Source organism: Rana temporaria, chromosome 3, assembly GCF_905171775.1.
Source record: "Rana temporaria chromosome 3, aRanTem1.1, whole genome shotgun sequence".
NCBI classification, from domain to species: Eukaryota; Metazoa; Chordata; class Amphibia; order Anura; family Ranidae; genus Rana; species Rana temporaria.
In genome coordinates this window covers 221,460,264-221,474,073 of record NC_053491.1, presented here as the reverse complement: position 1 = coordinate 221,474,073, position 13,810 = coordinate 221,460,264, and the positions used below count along the sequence as shown (strand labels likewise).

General features: G+C 43.1%; 1 protein-coding gene across 1 annotated transcript in view; it reads left to right on the top strand.

The window, feature by feature from the left end:
• Positions 1-13,810, top strand: part of LOC120932129 (PARP1 binding protein) — a 32,996-nt gene that overhangs the window by 15,815 nt on the left and 3,371 nt on the right. The window lies entirely within an intron of this gene.

Sequence of the window (13,810 nt, the reverse complement as noted above, 5' to 3'; positions counted from 1 at the left end):
TAGTGTAACTCTGCTTTTAATATGTTAAAAACCCTACAATGTTCAAACTTGCTTTGTGTGAAGATGGATACAGCATAAGGAATCCACTGTGGCCGCACTTATAACCACAAGATTTTGACAGGGGAAGGGGGAGCCGTGGACATTCAACCTAGCTGCCCGGATTCTGGCAGCACATTCAAGGCTATCCACCACCATGCAGGTTCTTTTTTTTTTTTTTTTTTTTTACCACCTCCGCTTTTGTCCAATCCTAGAGACCAGCTCATGATTTGATGCTTCTTACGTCTCCGTTAGTGGGTTGCATCATATGTGGTATACATTCTATGTTCCTTGTGTTTTTTTGTTTTTTTTTTAATTATTTAGGCCAACTCGCAAATTGAAGAAAGGGAAAAATAGCTTATTACATTAACTTGCTATTATGGCACTAAATTATTTACACCCCCCCCCCCCCACCCCTTGGCTCCCAGGAATCTCAAACTTATCCCTCAGGATACTAGAGCACTCTCTAGCATTTATCAATCATAAATAGTATGTGATTTCCTCAAGGAAATGACCATAAAAGAAGAGGCTATAGTTTTCATGCTACTACATATGGCTTGTTAATAGCTTAACCTTACTCTCTCTGCATAACTCCAAGTTTTTTTATAATCTCTCCATTTTTCCCATTTCTCCCTATGTTCACCGATCATCTCTAGATGACTGACCTTTAACTCTTCCAGCCTATACGTTTCCTCCACTTCGTCTATCCAGTCCCAGACGTGTGGACTTTCCGTCTCCTGCCACTTTTTGGGTATAAGTTTCTTAGCAGCGTTTAGAAGATGAGGAAGTAAAGACTGCTTATATTTTTTTTTTCCCTCTTGGCTGCAATGAAAGAGCACGACCCAAGGGTCTCTCTTTAAATCTTCGCCCGTAATAACCTTGATTTGACTCAAAATTATGTCCCAGTAGGTTTGTATTTTTGGGCATAACCACCAAAGGTGGGCCATCGTGCCTCTTTCTGAACAGCCCCGCCAACACTCTGCGGTCTGATCCGCTTTGTATTTGTTTGCTTTATCCGGGGTGATATACCACCCTGAGATACACTTGTAATTTGTTTCAGCAGTTCGTATATCGATTGCGGATGCATGGGTAAGGTGCATAATCCTCTTAAAACAATTTGTCCCTCTTGTGATTCCTAACTCTCTTTCCCATTTACCTATAAAGGGTGTTTCGCTCCGTGAACCTATCTTTACCAATAACTCATATAGTTTAGTGATAGTGCCCTTTGAATTCTTAATTTTGCAAATCTTCTCAAGTGGGGTTAGCTCCGCCTCCGTCCGTAATGGGCGGGGGAGGTGCCGCACAAAGTGGTGCAACTGTGAATAATGCCACCTATCTAGATTCCAAAATTCCGTTTTGGCTCTCAAATCTTCATAGGTCATTATTTCTCCGTCTTTAATGATATCCCCTAAGTGAACAGTGTCTACTTTAATCCAATTCCCTCCAATTTTATTTTCGCCTGGTGCAAAATAAGAGTTTTCTTTTAAGTTCATTAATGGGGAATTAAATTTCCCCTCTAATTGTGTCAGGGTCCTGTCCCACATTCTTAAAGTGTCCCGTGTTAAATCTTGTGTTTTGTGATCTAGTGCTCTGTGTTGTGCAGGGATCCAAATAATATTATTCAAATATTTACTTGTTGATGCTTTCTCAATTTGCACCCACCTTTTGTCCCTCCTATCCCGTGCCCATTCTATGGCCCGTGATAAGACCGCTGCCTTATAATAGCTTTTAATGTCCGGAACTGCCAGACCGCCGAGTGGCTTTCCCTGTTTTAAGGTGGAGAGGGATATTCTGTGCTTCTTATTTTTCCAGACATAGTTTAGTAACAGGGCATTGAGAATTCTCAAAAATTGCTGAGGGAGGGCTATGGGAACTAATAAAAATGTATAAAGAATTTTTGGGACAACAACCATCTTCAGCATATTAATACGTCCTATCCATGATATGGGTTTATTTACCGTTCTTTTTAATTCGCTCTTGATCTCATTTAATAAGGGAACGTAGTTTATTTTATACATCTTCTGGGCTGTGTTGGCCAATTTAATACCTAGGTACTGCCCACCATGCAGGTTCTAATGTGCATGCGTCCGGTCCAGTGACCGGCGCTGTCCAGCACTGCTCTTTGAGGACAAATGAGCAAGATTTAGGGGGGGGGGGATGTTGCACAGTTGCCATAACGTGATTCGTAGGCATGGCCTTCTTCCTTGGGTTGTGCCCACTAACTCGCTGATAACTCTCCAATTAATAGGGGAAAAGAAATGTGCTCATGGTGACTTGTATTTTGTTATGGTTTCTGTTAACACCTTCCTGCTGCCACCTCCCATACCTTTATAGTGGATCTAAAGGCTGGGAGGTGGAGATGGGTATTCAGATCATGTGACTACGATTGGCAGTCGCATGAGCTGAAGCTCACATTTGCAAGTAAACTTTGGGAGCTTTCTAGTTTCACTTTAGTTACTGTGCCAGGAGCGCACAATTAGCGTGCTCTCCACAGTAAATGGTACCCTATGGATGCATGCATGTGGCTGCTTAGTGGTGAAGACCACCTGTTGAGAGGCCACAGATATCCAATAACCTGTGGAAACTGGTTAAACAAGTGCCCTTTTTAAACAAGGTGCACATTTTTTTTCCCCTGACTTAAACAATGCCCCCCCCCCCTGCAGATGTATCATTACTGAGATTTCATTGACCAGTCTTTCTTTTAGGCCCCATTCATACGAGGCGGACTCCGTTCCTACGGAGTCCGCCAGCTCAGCGGGAGAGCAGTCCGCAGATCTCCGCTGAGCCCACGGATGACAAGCTCCTCCCTGCTCACTGAGCGGGGAGGGGCTTGTCGGGCACCGCTATCTCCTATGGAGCGATCTGATGAAAACGGACAGCATGTCTTATCCGATACGGATGGGGACGTGCCCCCCCCCCCCCCCCCATACGTCTGTGTTTAGCGGATCGGATGTCAGCGGACATGTCTGCTGACATCCGACGCTCCATAGGATTGCATGGAGCGGCCGTTCAGGTCCGCGTCAAAACTGACATGCGGACTTGAACGATCCGTCGTGTGAATGAGGCCTTATAGTCGATGGCAGCGCCTGCTCCCTATAGATCCATAGACTTGCTATGGGGCTGTACTGTGCTGGCAAAGCCAGATGAGTGAGCCCTTCACCACTGGAGAACTGTAAAGTGACATATAACATTTTGATAATTTTTATTGAATAGGTTGTAAGGTAAACCAATATAACATAGCAATATTTTATATAAAAAAAAATGCTTTTTTAGATCCATGTAACACCTTGGGCCTCATGCACACTGGACTTTGATGATGCAGAGCTAATGTGACTCATGGAATTCTCCACTTGCTGGAACTCCTACATGTATATTATCCACAGGGAAAATCTTTTTGTCATTGGTGATCATAACTAAGGACCCCTTCACGCCGATATACGTCGGCAGAATGGCACGGCTGGGCACATCAACGTATATGTACTTTGCCCTTAAAGCCCAGCCGTGCGGGCGCGCTCCCGCGACCCGAAGCTCCGTGACCGCGGGACCCGATCGCCGCTGGAGTCCCGCAATCGGTCCCTGGAGCTGAAGAACGGGGAGAGCCGTGTGTAAACACAGCTCCCCCGTTCTTCACTGTGGCGGCAGCATCAATCGTGTGATCCATTTTTATAGGGGGACACAATTGATGTCACACCTACAGCCACACCCCCCTACAGTTGTAAACACATTAGGTCACACATAACCACAGGGGGCGCTGAAGGGGTTAACTCCCAAACTGCAACTGTAATTTTCACAGTAAACAATGCATTTTAAATGCTTTGTCATTTTCACCGGGGGAAAAAAAAAAGGTCCCAAAAATGTGTCAATTGTCCGATGTGTCCGCCATAATGTCAGTCACGAAAAAAAAATGCTGTAGTAGTAAAATAAAAATGCAATAAAACTATCCCCTATTTTGTAAACGCTATAAATTTTTTGCAAACCAACCGATAGACGCTTATTGCAAATATATATTTTTTTATTTATTTTTTTTACCAAAAATAGGTAGAATACGTACCGGCCTAAACTGAGGGAAAAAAATGTTTGTTTATATATTTTTGGGGGATATTTATTATAGCAAAAAGTAAAAAACATTGCATTTTTCAAAATTGTCGCTCTACTTTTGTTTATAGCGCACAAAATTAAAAACCCCAGAGGTGATCAAATGCCACCAAAAGAGAGCTCTATTTGTGGGGGGGGGAAAAAAGGACACCAATTTTGTTTGGCAGTCACGTCGCACGACTGTGCAATTGTCTGTTAAAGCGACACAGTGCCGAATCGCAAAACCTGGCCAGGTCCTTTAGCTGCATTTTGTTCCGGGTCTTAAGTGGTTAATTAAAGGATAAACTTTTCCCACATGCAAAAAATCCCAATTTGATCAAACCAAAATATGACAAATAAGAGGATTCACAATATTCAAAAGCTATTGTGATATTTGTTTCCTAGTATTGATGGATTTTTTTTTTTTTTTTTTTTTTTTTTTTTTTCCTTTCATAACTTGCCAATGTTTGTTTTTAAAAATTTTTTTTATGAAAATTGAAATCCATGGTAAAAGCCCACTGCATTTTTTTCTGGTGTTTGCCTATAATGGTTTGACCACCCTCTTGCCATCAAAACCTCATCAATTCTAGGTACACTTGCGTAGTTTTTTGAAGGAACTCAAGCTAACCACAGATCTTGTGTGGATGTAAAAAGTGCAGCGGAAAAAATTACTTAATAAAAAATAAATGTATAAAAGTGCAAGAAAAAATCCAATTTCATATACAGGTGTCTAGTGCTCTCTGTAGCTAAACCAGCATTTATTCAGGTAAAAATTGATTAAAATACACTCACATTGTATGGCGCTCGAAGGGAGGAGCCAATGTGTGACGCCACCCGCGATCGCTGACTCACGATGATCCTGGCCGTTTCACACTGTTTGAGTGTACCGCTTGGAGCTTAGCACTCGGCTGAGAGTGCCATACAATGTGAGTGTATTTTAATAAATTTTTACCTGAATAAATGCTGGTTTAGCTACAGAGAGCACTAGATTTCTTTCCTCTTTGTTCTACATGTCCTATTGCTGCCAAATCTTGGGCTGTTTGTTTTTGGATACGGAGTTACCAGACATCTACTGACCCTTGATACCAGGATCTGTGATATCAGCTTACCACGCTTTGTGAGGTCAAATTAAGGAGGTGAGGGGCCCATCCGTACTTTCTGGTGGAGGATCTTTACTCTAGTCACGTTTCTGGATTCACACCTGTATAAAATTATTGGATTTTTTTCTTGCACTTATTTCACTTATGGACTTTATTTATATATTTTTTATTAAGTAATTTTTTGCGCTGCACTTTTTATATCACATGTTACTGTGGGATGTTTTATTTGAATTTGTCCTAAGTGCTGGCTAGCATTCTTATTGTATAGTTTGTTTATTTTTTCAGCGCTGAATAATCTCTTGTGTGTATGTAGCCTGCCTCAAATTCTTCTGTCTCCATGTAAACCTAAACTGAGTCAATGTTGACACCACAGCTCTGTGGGGGCCAAACCATCAGTTCCAGGACTTTACACTGAAGATGGTTCTTGATGACATTGGCTGTATGTTTGGGACCATTGTCCTGCAAAATAAATTTGGGGCCAATCGCACACCTCCCTGATGGTATGCCATAAGTATCTGCCTGTGTTTCTCAGCATTGAGGACACCATTGATTCTGACAATCTCCAACTCCATTTGCAAGAAATGCAGCCCCAGACTTGCAAGGAACCGCAACCATGCTTCACTGTTTCCTGCAGACACTCATTATTGTATCGCTCTCAAGCCCTTCGGTGAACTAACTGCCTCCTACTACAACCAAATTTCGATTTTTTTACTTCTCAGACCAGAGCACCTGCTGCCATTTTCTGCACCTCCAAGTTTGTTTTCCTCCATAGTTGAGTCGCTAAGCCTTGTTTCCACATCCTACAGATGAAAACCTACAGAAAAAAAATGGCAGCAGGCATATGTAATCAAATTTCCCAATGCAGATGTGCCTTGCAAAAGTATTCACGCCCCCCCACATGGCTTGGGTGAGGATTTGCATCATTAATTTACAGAACATGCCCACAACTTTAAAGATGGGTGTGTGTGGGGTGTCCCATTTGTTTGCTTCACAATAAGTCATTGTGCATAACTATTCACCCCCCCCCCCCCCTAAAGTTGATACTTTGTAGAGCCACCTTTTGCGGCTATCACAGCTCAAAGTCTCTTTGGATATTTGCCCATTCCTTCTTGCAAAACTGCTCCAGCTCCTTTAAGTTGGATGGTTTGCACTTGTGAACAGCAAACTTTAAGTCTGACCACAGATTTTCTATTGAATTGAGGTCTGGGCTTTGACTAGGCTATTTTAACCCATTTACATGTTTCCTCTTAAACCACTCAAGTGTTGCTTTAGCAGTGTTTGGGGTCATTGTTCTGCTGGAAGGTGAACCTTCGTCATGGCCTCAAATCACACAGTGGTACAGGTTTTGCTCAAGAATATCCCTGTATTTGGCACCATCCATCTTTCCCTCAACTCTGACCAGTTTGCCAGTCCCAACTGCGATAGTTTTGGGTGATGTGTTGGGTTTGCGCCAGACATGGCTTTTTTTTTTTCTGATGGCCAAAAAGTTCATTTTTAGTCTCAGACCAGAGCAACCTTCCTCCATTCATTTTTTGAGTCTCCCACGTGCCTTTTCACAAACTCAAAATCGTGTGTGTGTGTGTGTGTGTGTGTGTGTGTGTGTGTGTGTGTGTGAAGTAATTTTTTTTTTTTCTGGCCAATCTGCCATAAAGCCCAACTCTATGGAGCGTACGGCTTATTGTCGTCCTATGTACAGATACTCCAGTCTCTGCTGTGGAACTCTGCAGCTCCTCCAGGGTTACCTTTTTAGGTCTCTGTGCTGCCTCTGATTAATGCCCTCCTTACCTGGTCCATGAGTTTTGGTGTGCGACCGTCTCTTGTCAGGTTTGCTGTTGTGCCATGTTCTTTCCATTTGGTTATGATGTATTTGGTGCTTGTAGGGATCATCAAAGATTTTTATATATATATATATATATATATATATATATATATATATATATATATATATATATATTACAGGGAGTGCAGAATTATTAGGCAAATGAGTATTTTGACCACATCATCCTCTTTATGCATGTTGTCTTACTCCAAGCTGTATAGGCTCGAAAGCCTACTACCAATTAAGCATATTAGGTGATGTGCATCTCTGTAATGAGAAGGGGTGTGGTCTAATGACATCAGCACCCTATATCAGGTGTGCATAATTATTAGGCAACTTCCTTTCCTTTGGCAAAATGGGTCAAAAGAAGGACTTGACAGGCTCAGAAAAGTCAAAAATAGTGAGATATCTTGCAGAGGGATGCAGCACTCTTAAAATTGCAAAGCTTCTGAAGCGTGATCATCGAACAATCAAGCGTTTCATTCAAAATAGTCAACAGGGTCGCAAGAAGCGTGTGGAAAAACAAAGGCGCAAAATAACTGCCCATGAACTGAGAAAAGTCAAGCGTGCAGCTGCCAAGATGCCACTTGCCACCAGTTTGGCCATATTTCAGAGCTGCAACATCACTGGAGTGCCCAAAAGCACAAGGTGTGCAATACTCAGAGACATGGCCAAGGTAAGAAAGGCTGAAAGACGACCACCACTGAACAAGACACACAAGCTGAAACGTCAAGACTGGGCCAAGAAATATCTCAAGACTGATTTTTCTAGGGTTTTATGGACTGCTGAAATGAGAGTGAGTCTTGATGGGCCAGATGGATGGGCCCGTGGCTGGATTGGTAAAGGGCAGAGAGCTCCAGTCCGACTCAGACGCCAGCAAGGTGGAGGTGGAGTACTGGTTTGGGCTGGTATCATCAAAGATGAGCTTGTGGGGCCTTTTCGGGTTGAGGATGGAGTCAAGCTCAACTCCCAGTCCTACTGCCAGATTATGGAAGAGACCTTCTTCAAGCAGTGGTACAGGAAGAAGTCTGCATCCTTCAAGAAAAACATGATTTTCATGCAGGACAATGCTCCATCACACGCGTCCAAGTACTCCACAGCGTGGCTGGCAAGAAAGGGTATAAAAGAAGAAAAACTAATGACATGGCCTCCTTGTTCACCTGATCTGAACCCCATTGAGAACCTGTGGCCCATCATCAAATGTGAGATTTACAAGGAGGGAAAACAGTACACCTCTCTGAACAGTGTCTGGGAGGCTGCGGTTGCTGCTGCACGCAATGTTGATGGTGAACAGATCAAAACACTGACAGAATCCATGGATGGCAGGCTTTTGAGTGTCCTTGCAAAGAAAGGTGGCTATATTGGTCACTGATTTGTTTTTGTTTTGTTTTTGAATGTCAGAAATGTATATTTGTGAATGTTGAGATGTTATATTGGTTTCACTGGTAAAAATAGATAATTGAAATGGGTATATATTTTTTTTTTTTGTTAAGTTGCCTAATAATTATGCACAGTAATAGTCACCTGCACACACAGATATCCCCCTAAAATAGCTAAAACTAAAAACATACTAAAAACTACTTCCAAAAATATTCAGCTTTGATATTAATGAGTTTTTTGGGTTCATTGAGAACATGGTTGTTGTTCAATAATAAAATGAATCCTCAAAAATACAACTTGCCTAATAATTCTGCACTACCTGTATATACACAGCCCTCAAAATTTCCACTCGCCTACTATCATTTGGCGAGTGGATTTAAGCTGGGGGCGAGTGATGACAGGGCTACATGACCAATCTCCCTCCAATCTGTGCCTACACTTAGAGTCCCGATGAGATTGGCGGCCAAAGAGGAAAGGTGCATGCTCGGGAAAAGTAGTCTGGTGAGCCGCGCACAGGCAGAGCAGTACACAGGTGCTCTACTTACAATTCTCATTAAGCCATGGGACCTAACAGTATGACCTCTCTGAGCCTGCCCCCCCTCCCCCGGGCCCCGACCAATGTAGTTGGAGAGCAGAAAGTAATGAGTGAGGTGGAGGATTGCGAAAATTACCACTCCAGTGCAGCGCTCACTGAAAGTTGCCCTGACATGACAGCGGCAGCCTTCCAGTTTTCTTCTCCTTGTGCTCTATGTAAGTGTCCAGTTCAGCCTGAGCACTGTGAGCAGACTGGTCTCAATGTGTGCTGTGCGGTGTCAGTGTGCGCTGTGCTATGGTGTCAATGGCTGTGCAGTTGTGTGGATCTCAGTGCTGGATTGTACTCCCTCCTGCTGTGCTGCAACTCCTCTCCTCACTGCCAACCTGAATAAAAGGGGGAAGTGGGGACATCCAAGCGTGGAGCCGCACACACAGGCTCCTGATGATGAGATGAATGGGAGAGAGAGAGAGAGGATGGATGGGAGTTGCAGAGGAGGCAGCAAGAGAATGGGGAAGAGACCCAGTTGTAGTGCCCTGTTTCTCTGATCTGCCCCCAGTGCCCTGTCCCTCTGGTCTGACCCCAGTGCCCTGTCACTCTGGTCTGACCCCAGTGCCCTGCCCCATTTTGTTAAAGTTGTTGTTGGTAATATTTAATTTTGTAACTTGATTCTGCATAAAACATTTAACAGTGTCATTCCATGAGATAATCTACAAGGGCGTGTTTACGGGTGCAATTAGGCGCAGGGCAGTGTATGAATTAGGTGGGGCAACTAGTGGTGAGTAACTCTTGAGGCCTGGCTAGTAGCTCAGGACTTGAAATTTTGAGCCCTGTGTGTGTGTGTGTGTGTGTGTGTATATGTATGTGTGTGTGTGTATATATATATATATATATATATATATATATCTATATATATATATATATATATCTATCCCTGACTTGTACTTCTTAACAACATTGTCCCTTACTTGCTTGGAGAGTTCCTTGGTCTTCATGGCAGTGTTTGGTTAGTGGTGCCTCTTGCTTAGGTGTTGCAGCCTCTGGGCCTTTGCGAAAGTATTTGGCCCCCTTGAACTTTGCGACCTTTTGCCACATTTCAGGCTTTAAAGATATAAAACTGTAATTTTTTTGGAAGAATCAACAAGTGGGACACAATCATGAAGTGGAACGAAATTTATTGGATATTTAAAACTTTTTTAACAAATAAAAAAACTGAAATTGGGGCGTGCAAAATTATTCGACCCCCCTTAAGTTAATACTTTGTAGCGCCACCTTTTTGCTGCGATTACAGCTGTAAGTCGCTTGGGGTATGTCTCCATCAGTTTTGCACATCGAGAGACTGACATTTTTGCCCATTCCTCCTTGCAAAACCGCTCGAGCTCAGTGAGGTTGGATGGAGAGCGTTTGAACAGCGGTTTTCAGTTCTTTCCACAGATTCTCGATTGGATTCAGGTCTGGACTTTGACTTGGCCATTCTAACACCTGGATATGTTTATTTGTGAACCATTCCATTGTAGATTTTGCTTTGTTTTGGATCATTGTCTTGTTGGAAGACAAATCACCATCCCAGTCTCAGGTCTTTTGCAGACTCCATCAGGTTTTCTTCCAGAATGGTCCTGTATTTGGCTCCATCCATCTTCCTATCAATTTTAACCATCTTCCCTGTCCCTGCTGAAGAAAAGCAGGCCCAAACCATGATTCTGCCACCACCATGTTTGACAGTGGGGATGGTGGGCCAGATTCACAAAAGAGATACGGACGGCGTATCTCCTGATACGTCATCGTATCTCTGTGATCCGCCCGTCCTAACTAGGCGGCTGATTCATAGAATCAGTTACACATAGATAGCCCTGAGATCCGACAGGTGTAATTGACTTACACCGTCAGATCTTAGGATGCAATTCTAGGCCGGCCGCTAGGTGGCGAGGCCATTGCGGTCGGTGTAGAATATGCAAATGACTAGTTGCGGCAATTCACGAACGTCCGCGATGCCCGTCGATCTAAATTTACGTTGTTTCCATAGCGATACACGTCGTAAAGTTAGGGCTGCCTCCTAGGTGTTCTAAGCCATGTTAAGTATGGCTGTCGTTCCCGCACAGAAATTTAAAAAATCACGTAGTTTGCGTAAGTCGTCCGTGAATGGCGCTGGACGCCATTTACGTTAACGTCTAAACAAATGACGTCCGTGCGACGTCATTTAGCGCAATGCACGTCGGGTAATTTTCCCAACGGAACATGCGCAGTACGTTCGGCGCGGGGAAACGCGCCTAATTTAAATGGTGACCGCCATATTTGAATTGGGTGGGCTTGCGCCGAGCGGATTCACGTTGCACCGCCGCAAGTTTACAGGTAAGAGCTTTGTGAATCAGGCACTTGCGCTGTAAACTTGCGGCGGTGTAACGTAAATCAGATACGTTGCGTCACCGCGGAGCAATGTAAATGTACCTGAATCTGGCCCGGTGTGTTCAGGGTGATGAGCTGTGTTGCTTTTACACCAAACATAACGTTTTGCATTGTTGCCAAAAAGTTCGATTTTGGTTTCATCTGACCAGAGCACCTTCTTCCACATGTTTGGTGTGTCTCCCAGGTGGCTTGTGGCAAACTTTAAACGACCCTTTTTATGGATATCTTTAAGAAATGTCTTTCTTCCTGCCACGCTTCCATAAAGGCCAGATTTGTGCAGTATACGACTGATTGTTGTCCTATGGACAGAGTCTCCCACCTCAGCTGTAGATCTCTGCAGTTCATCCAGAGTGATCATGGGCCTCTTGGCTGCGTCTCTGATCAGTCTTCTCCTTGTATGAGCTGAAAGTTTAGAGGGACGGCCAGGTCTTCGTAGATTTGCAGTGGTCTGATACTCCCATTTCAATATTATCGCTTGCACAGTGCTCCTTGGGATGTTTAAAGCTTGGGAAATCTTTTGTATCCAAATCCGGCTTTAAACTTCTCCAACAGTATCTCGGACCTGCCTGGTGTGTTCCTTGTTCTTCATGATGCTCTCTACGCTTTAAACGGACCTCTGAGATGTTGTAATATTAATATAGATGTGTAGGTATTTAAAATGTTATGAGATTATATATATCATGGTTTACATACAGGCATTCAAGGTTACACATGAAAAGGTGTTTGCTGACCAAAAGGGTTAGTGGTCAAACACAGATCAAAGGGACAGCTGAAGACCTAGGTGTGTGGCCTGGTACTTCCTTACATAAGGAAGTGTTTATTAATGTTAATTAGACTTGTGGGATGTTCATTCAATGGGAACATTTGGTTGACCCCCCCCCCCCTTCCAGTGTGAGTCCAATATCTGAAGGACTCAAGCTGGCATTCAAGGAGTCTAGTTTTGTCACTCTATGATGAACATTGCACAGGTCTAGGAGAAGATGGGATTCTGAATTATACTCTGTTGGATTCTTGTATCGTCTGTGGAATTTGGACTTTGTATGTTATTGGAAGATCCATTAAATGCGTTCTCTGGAGAACCTGGTGTGAGTTGCTGCGGAACAACGTAATTTATGGTCATTATACTAAACATCTAAGATATTAATTATCTGACCGGAGTACTGGACACTATACATGATCACTACATTTATTGGACAAATTAGATCACTACATGAGACTATCACAGTGCAGGTGCGTTTATACGGAGACTTGATTACACACAGGTGGATTCTATTTATCATCATTAGTCATTTAGGTCAACATTGGATCATTCAGAGATCCTCGCTGAACTTCTGGAGAGAGTTTGCTGCACTGAAAGTAAAGGGGCTGAATAATTTTGCATGCCCAATTTTTCAGTTTTTTAGTAGTTAGTTTTGAAATATCCAATAAATTTCGTTCCACTTTGATTGTGTCCCACTTGTTGATTCTTCAATTTTTTTTTTATATCTTTATGTTTTGAAGCCTGAAATGTGGCAAAAGGTTGCAAAGTTCAAGGGGGCCGAATACTTTCGCAAGGCTGTGTGTGTGTGTGTGTGTGTGTGTGTGTGTGTGTGTGTAATTTTTGCTGTAATGTAACAAAATAGGTAAAAAGCTAAGGGGGTGAATACTTTTGCAAGGCACTGTACTTGAGGGAAGCCCCAACAGTCTCTGCACTTCTCTCCATGCAATAATTGTCTTTTGATAACGAACACTTGTTTTTTAAGGTGGGGTGTTAGAGTTTGATTGTAAGATGGCTGACCGTGTGGCCATAAGTACCTCATGTATTTTCTGTACTTCGGAGTGCTTTAATAAAAGGGGTATGGTTTGCTTTGGATTAAGTGGACATGCCAACGAAACAATTTTTTATAGAGGTGACATCTCCCAAATGGCGAGAGGGGAAGGGTTGCCCAAGCTTCCAACTCTTACAATTTTTATTATTGGAGGTGGGTAGTTAAGACCATAAAGAGGAAGGTTCTCGGCCTATAAGGATACCCAAGTAGGTGATGTGGTGAGCTGCTAAGGTAAAAGGGGATGATGACCTTCCATTTAGCTGATGTTTGGGGGTGTAATGGTAAAACATCGCTTTTTGTCAATTTTTATTCTAGAGCCTAAAGGTCAGTGCTCTGAGTTTGTCAAAGTCCACAAGAGGGTCGATATTGTACGTGAGTAGGGCAAAACGGAATACTTGGTTGGCTACAGTGATGCCACTGACTCCGTCAGTTGAGTTTAGTATCCTTGATAGAGGCTCAATAGCTATATTGAAGGGGAGAGGGCATCCTTGACTTGTTCCTTTTTGTCAAAGGGATTGTGTCGGACTAAATCGAGTGACAAAGTGAACCGTCGGAAGCATACACTCAAGTGTAATCGGGCCGAGAAACCGAATACTTCCATCACTTTAAATAGCCACGACAAACTGATATTGTCTAAGCTTTTTTGGCATCAAGTGAG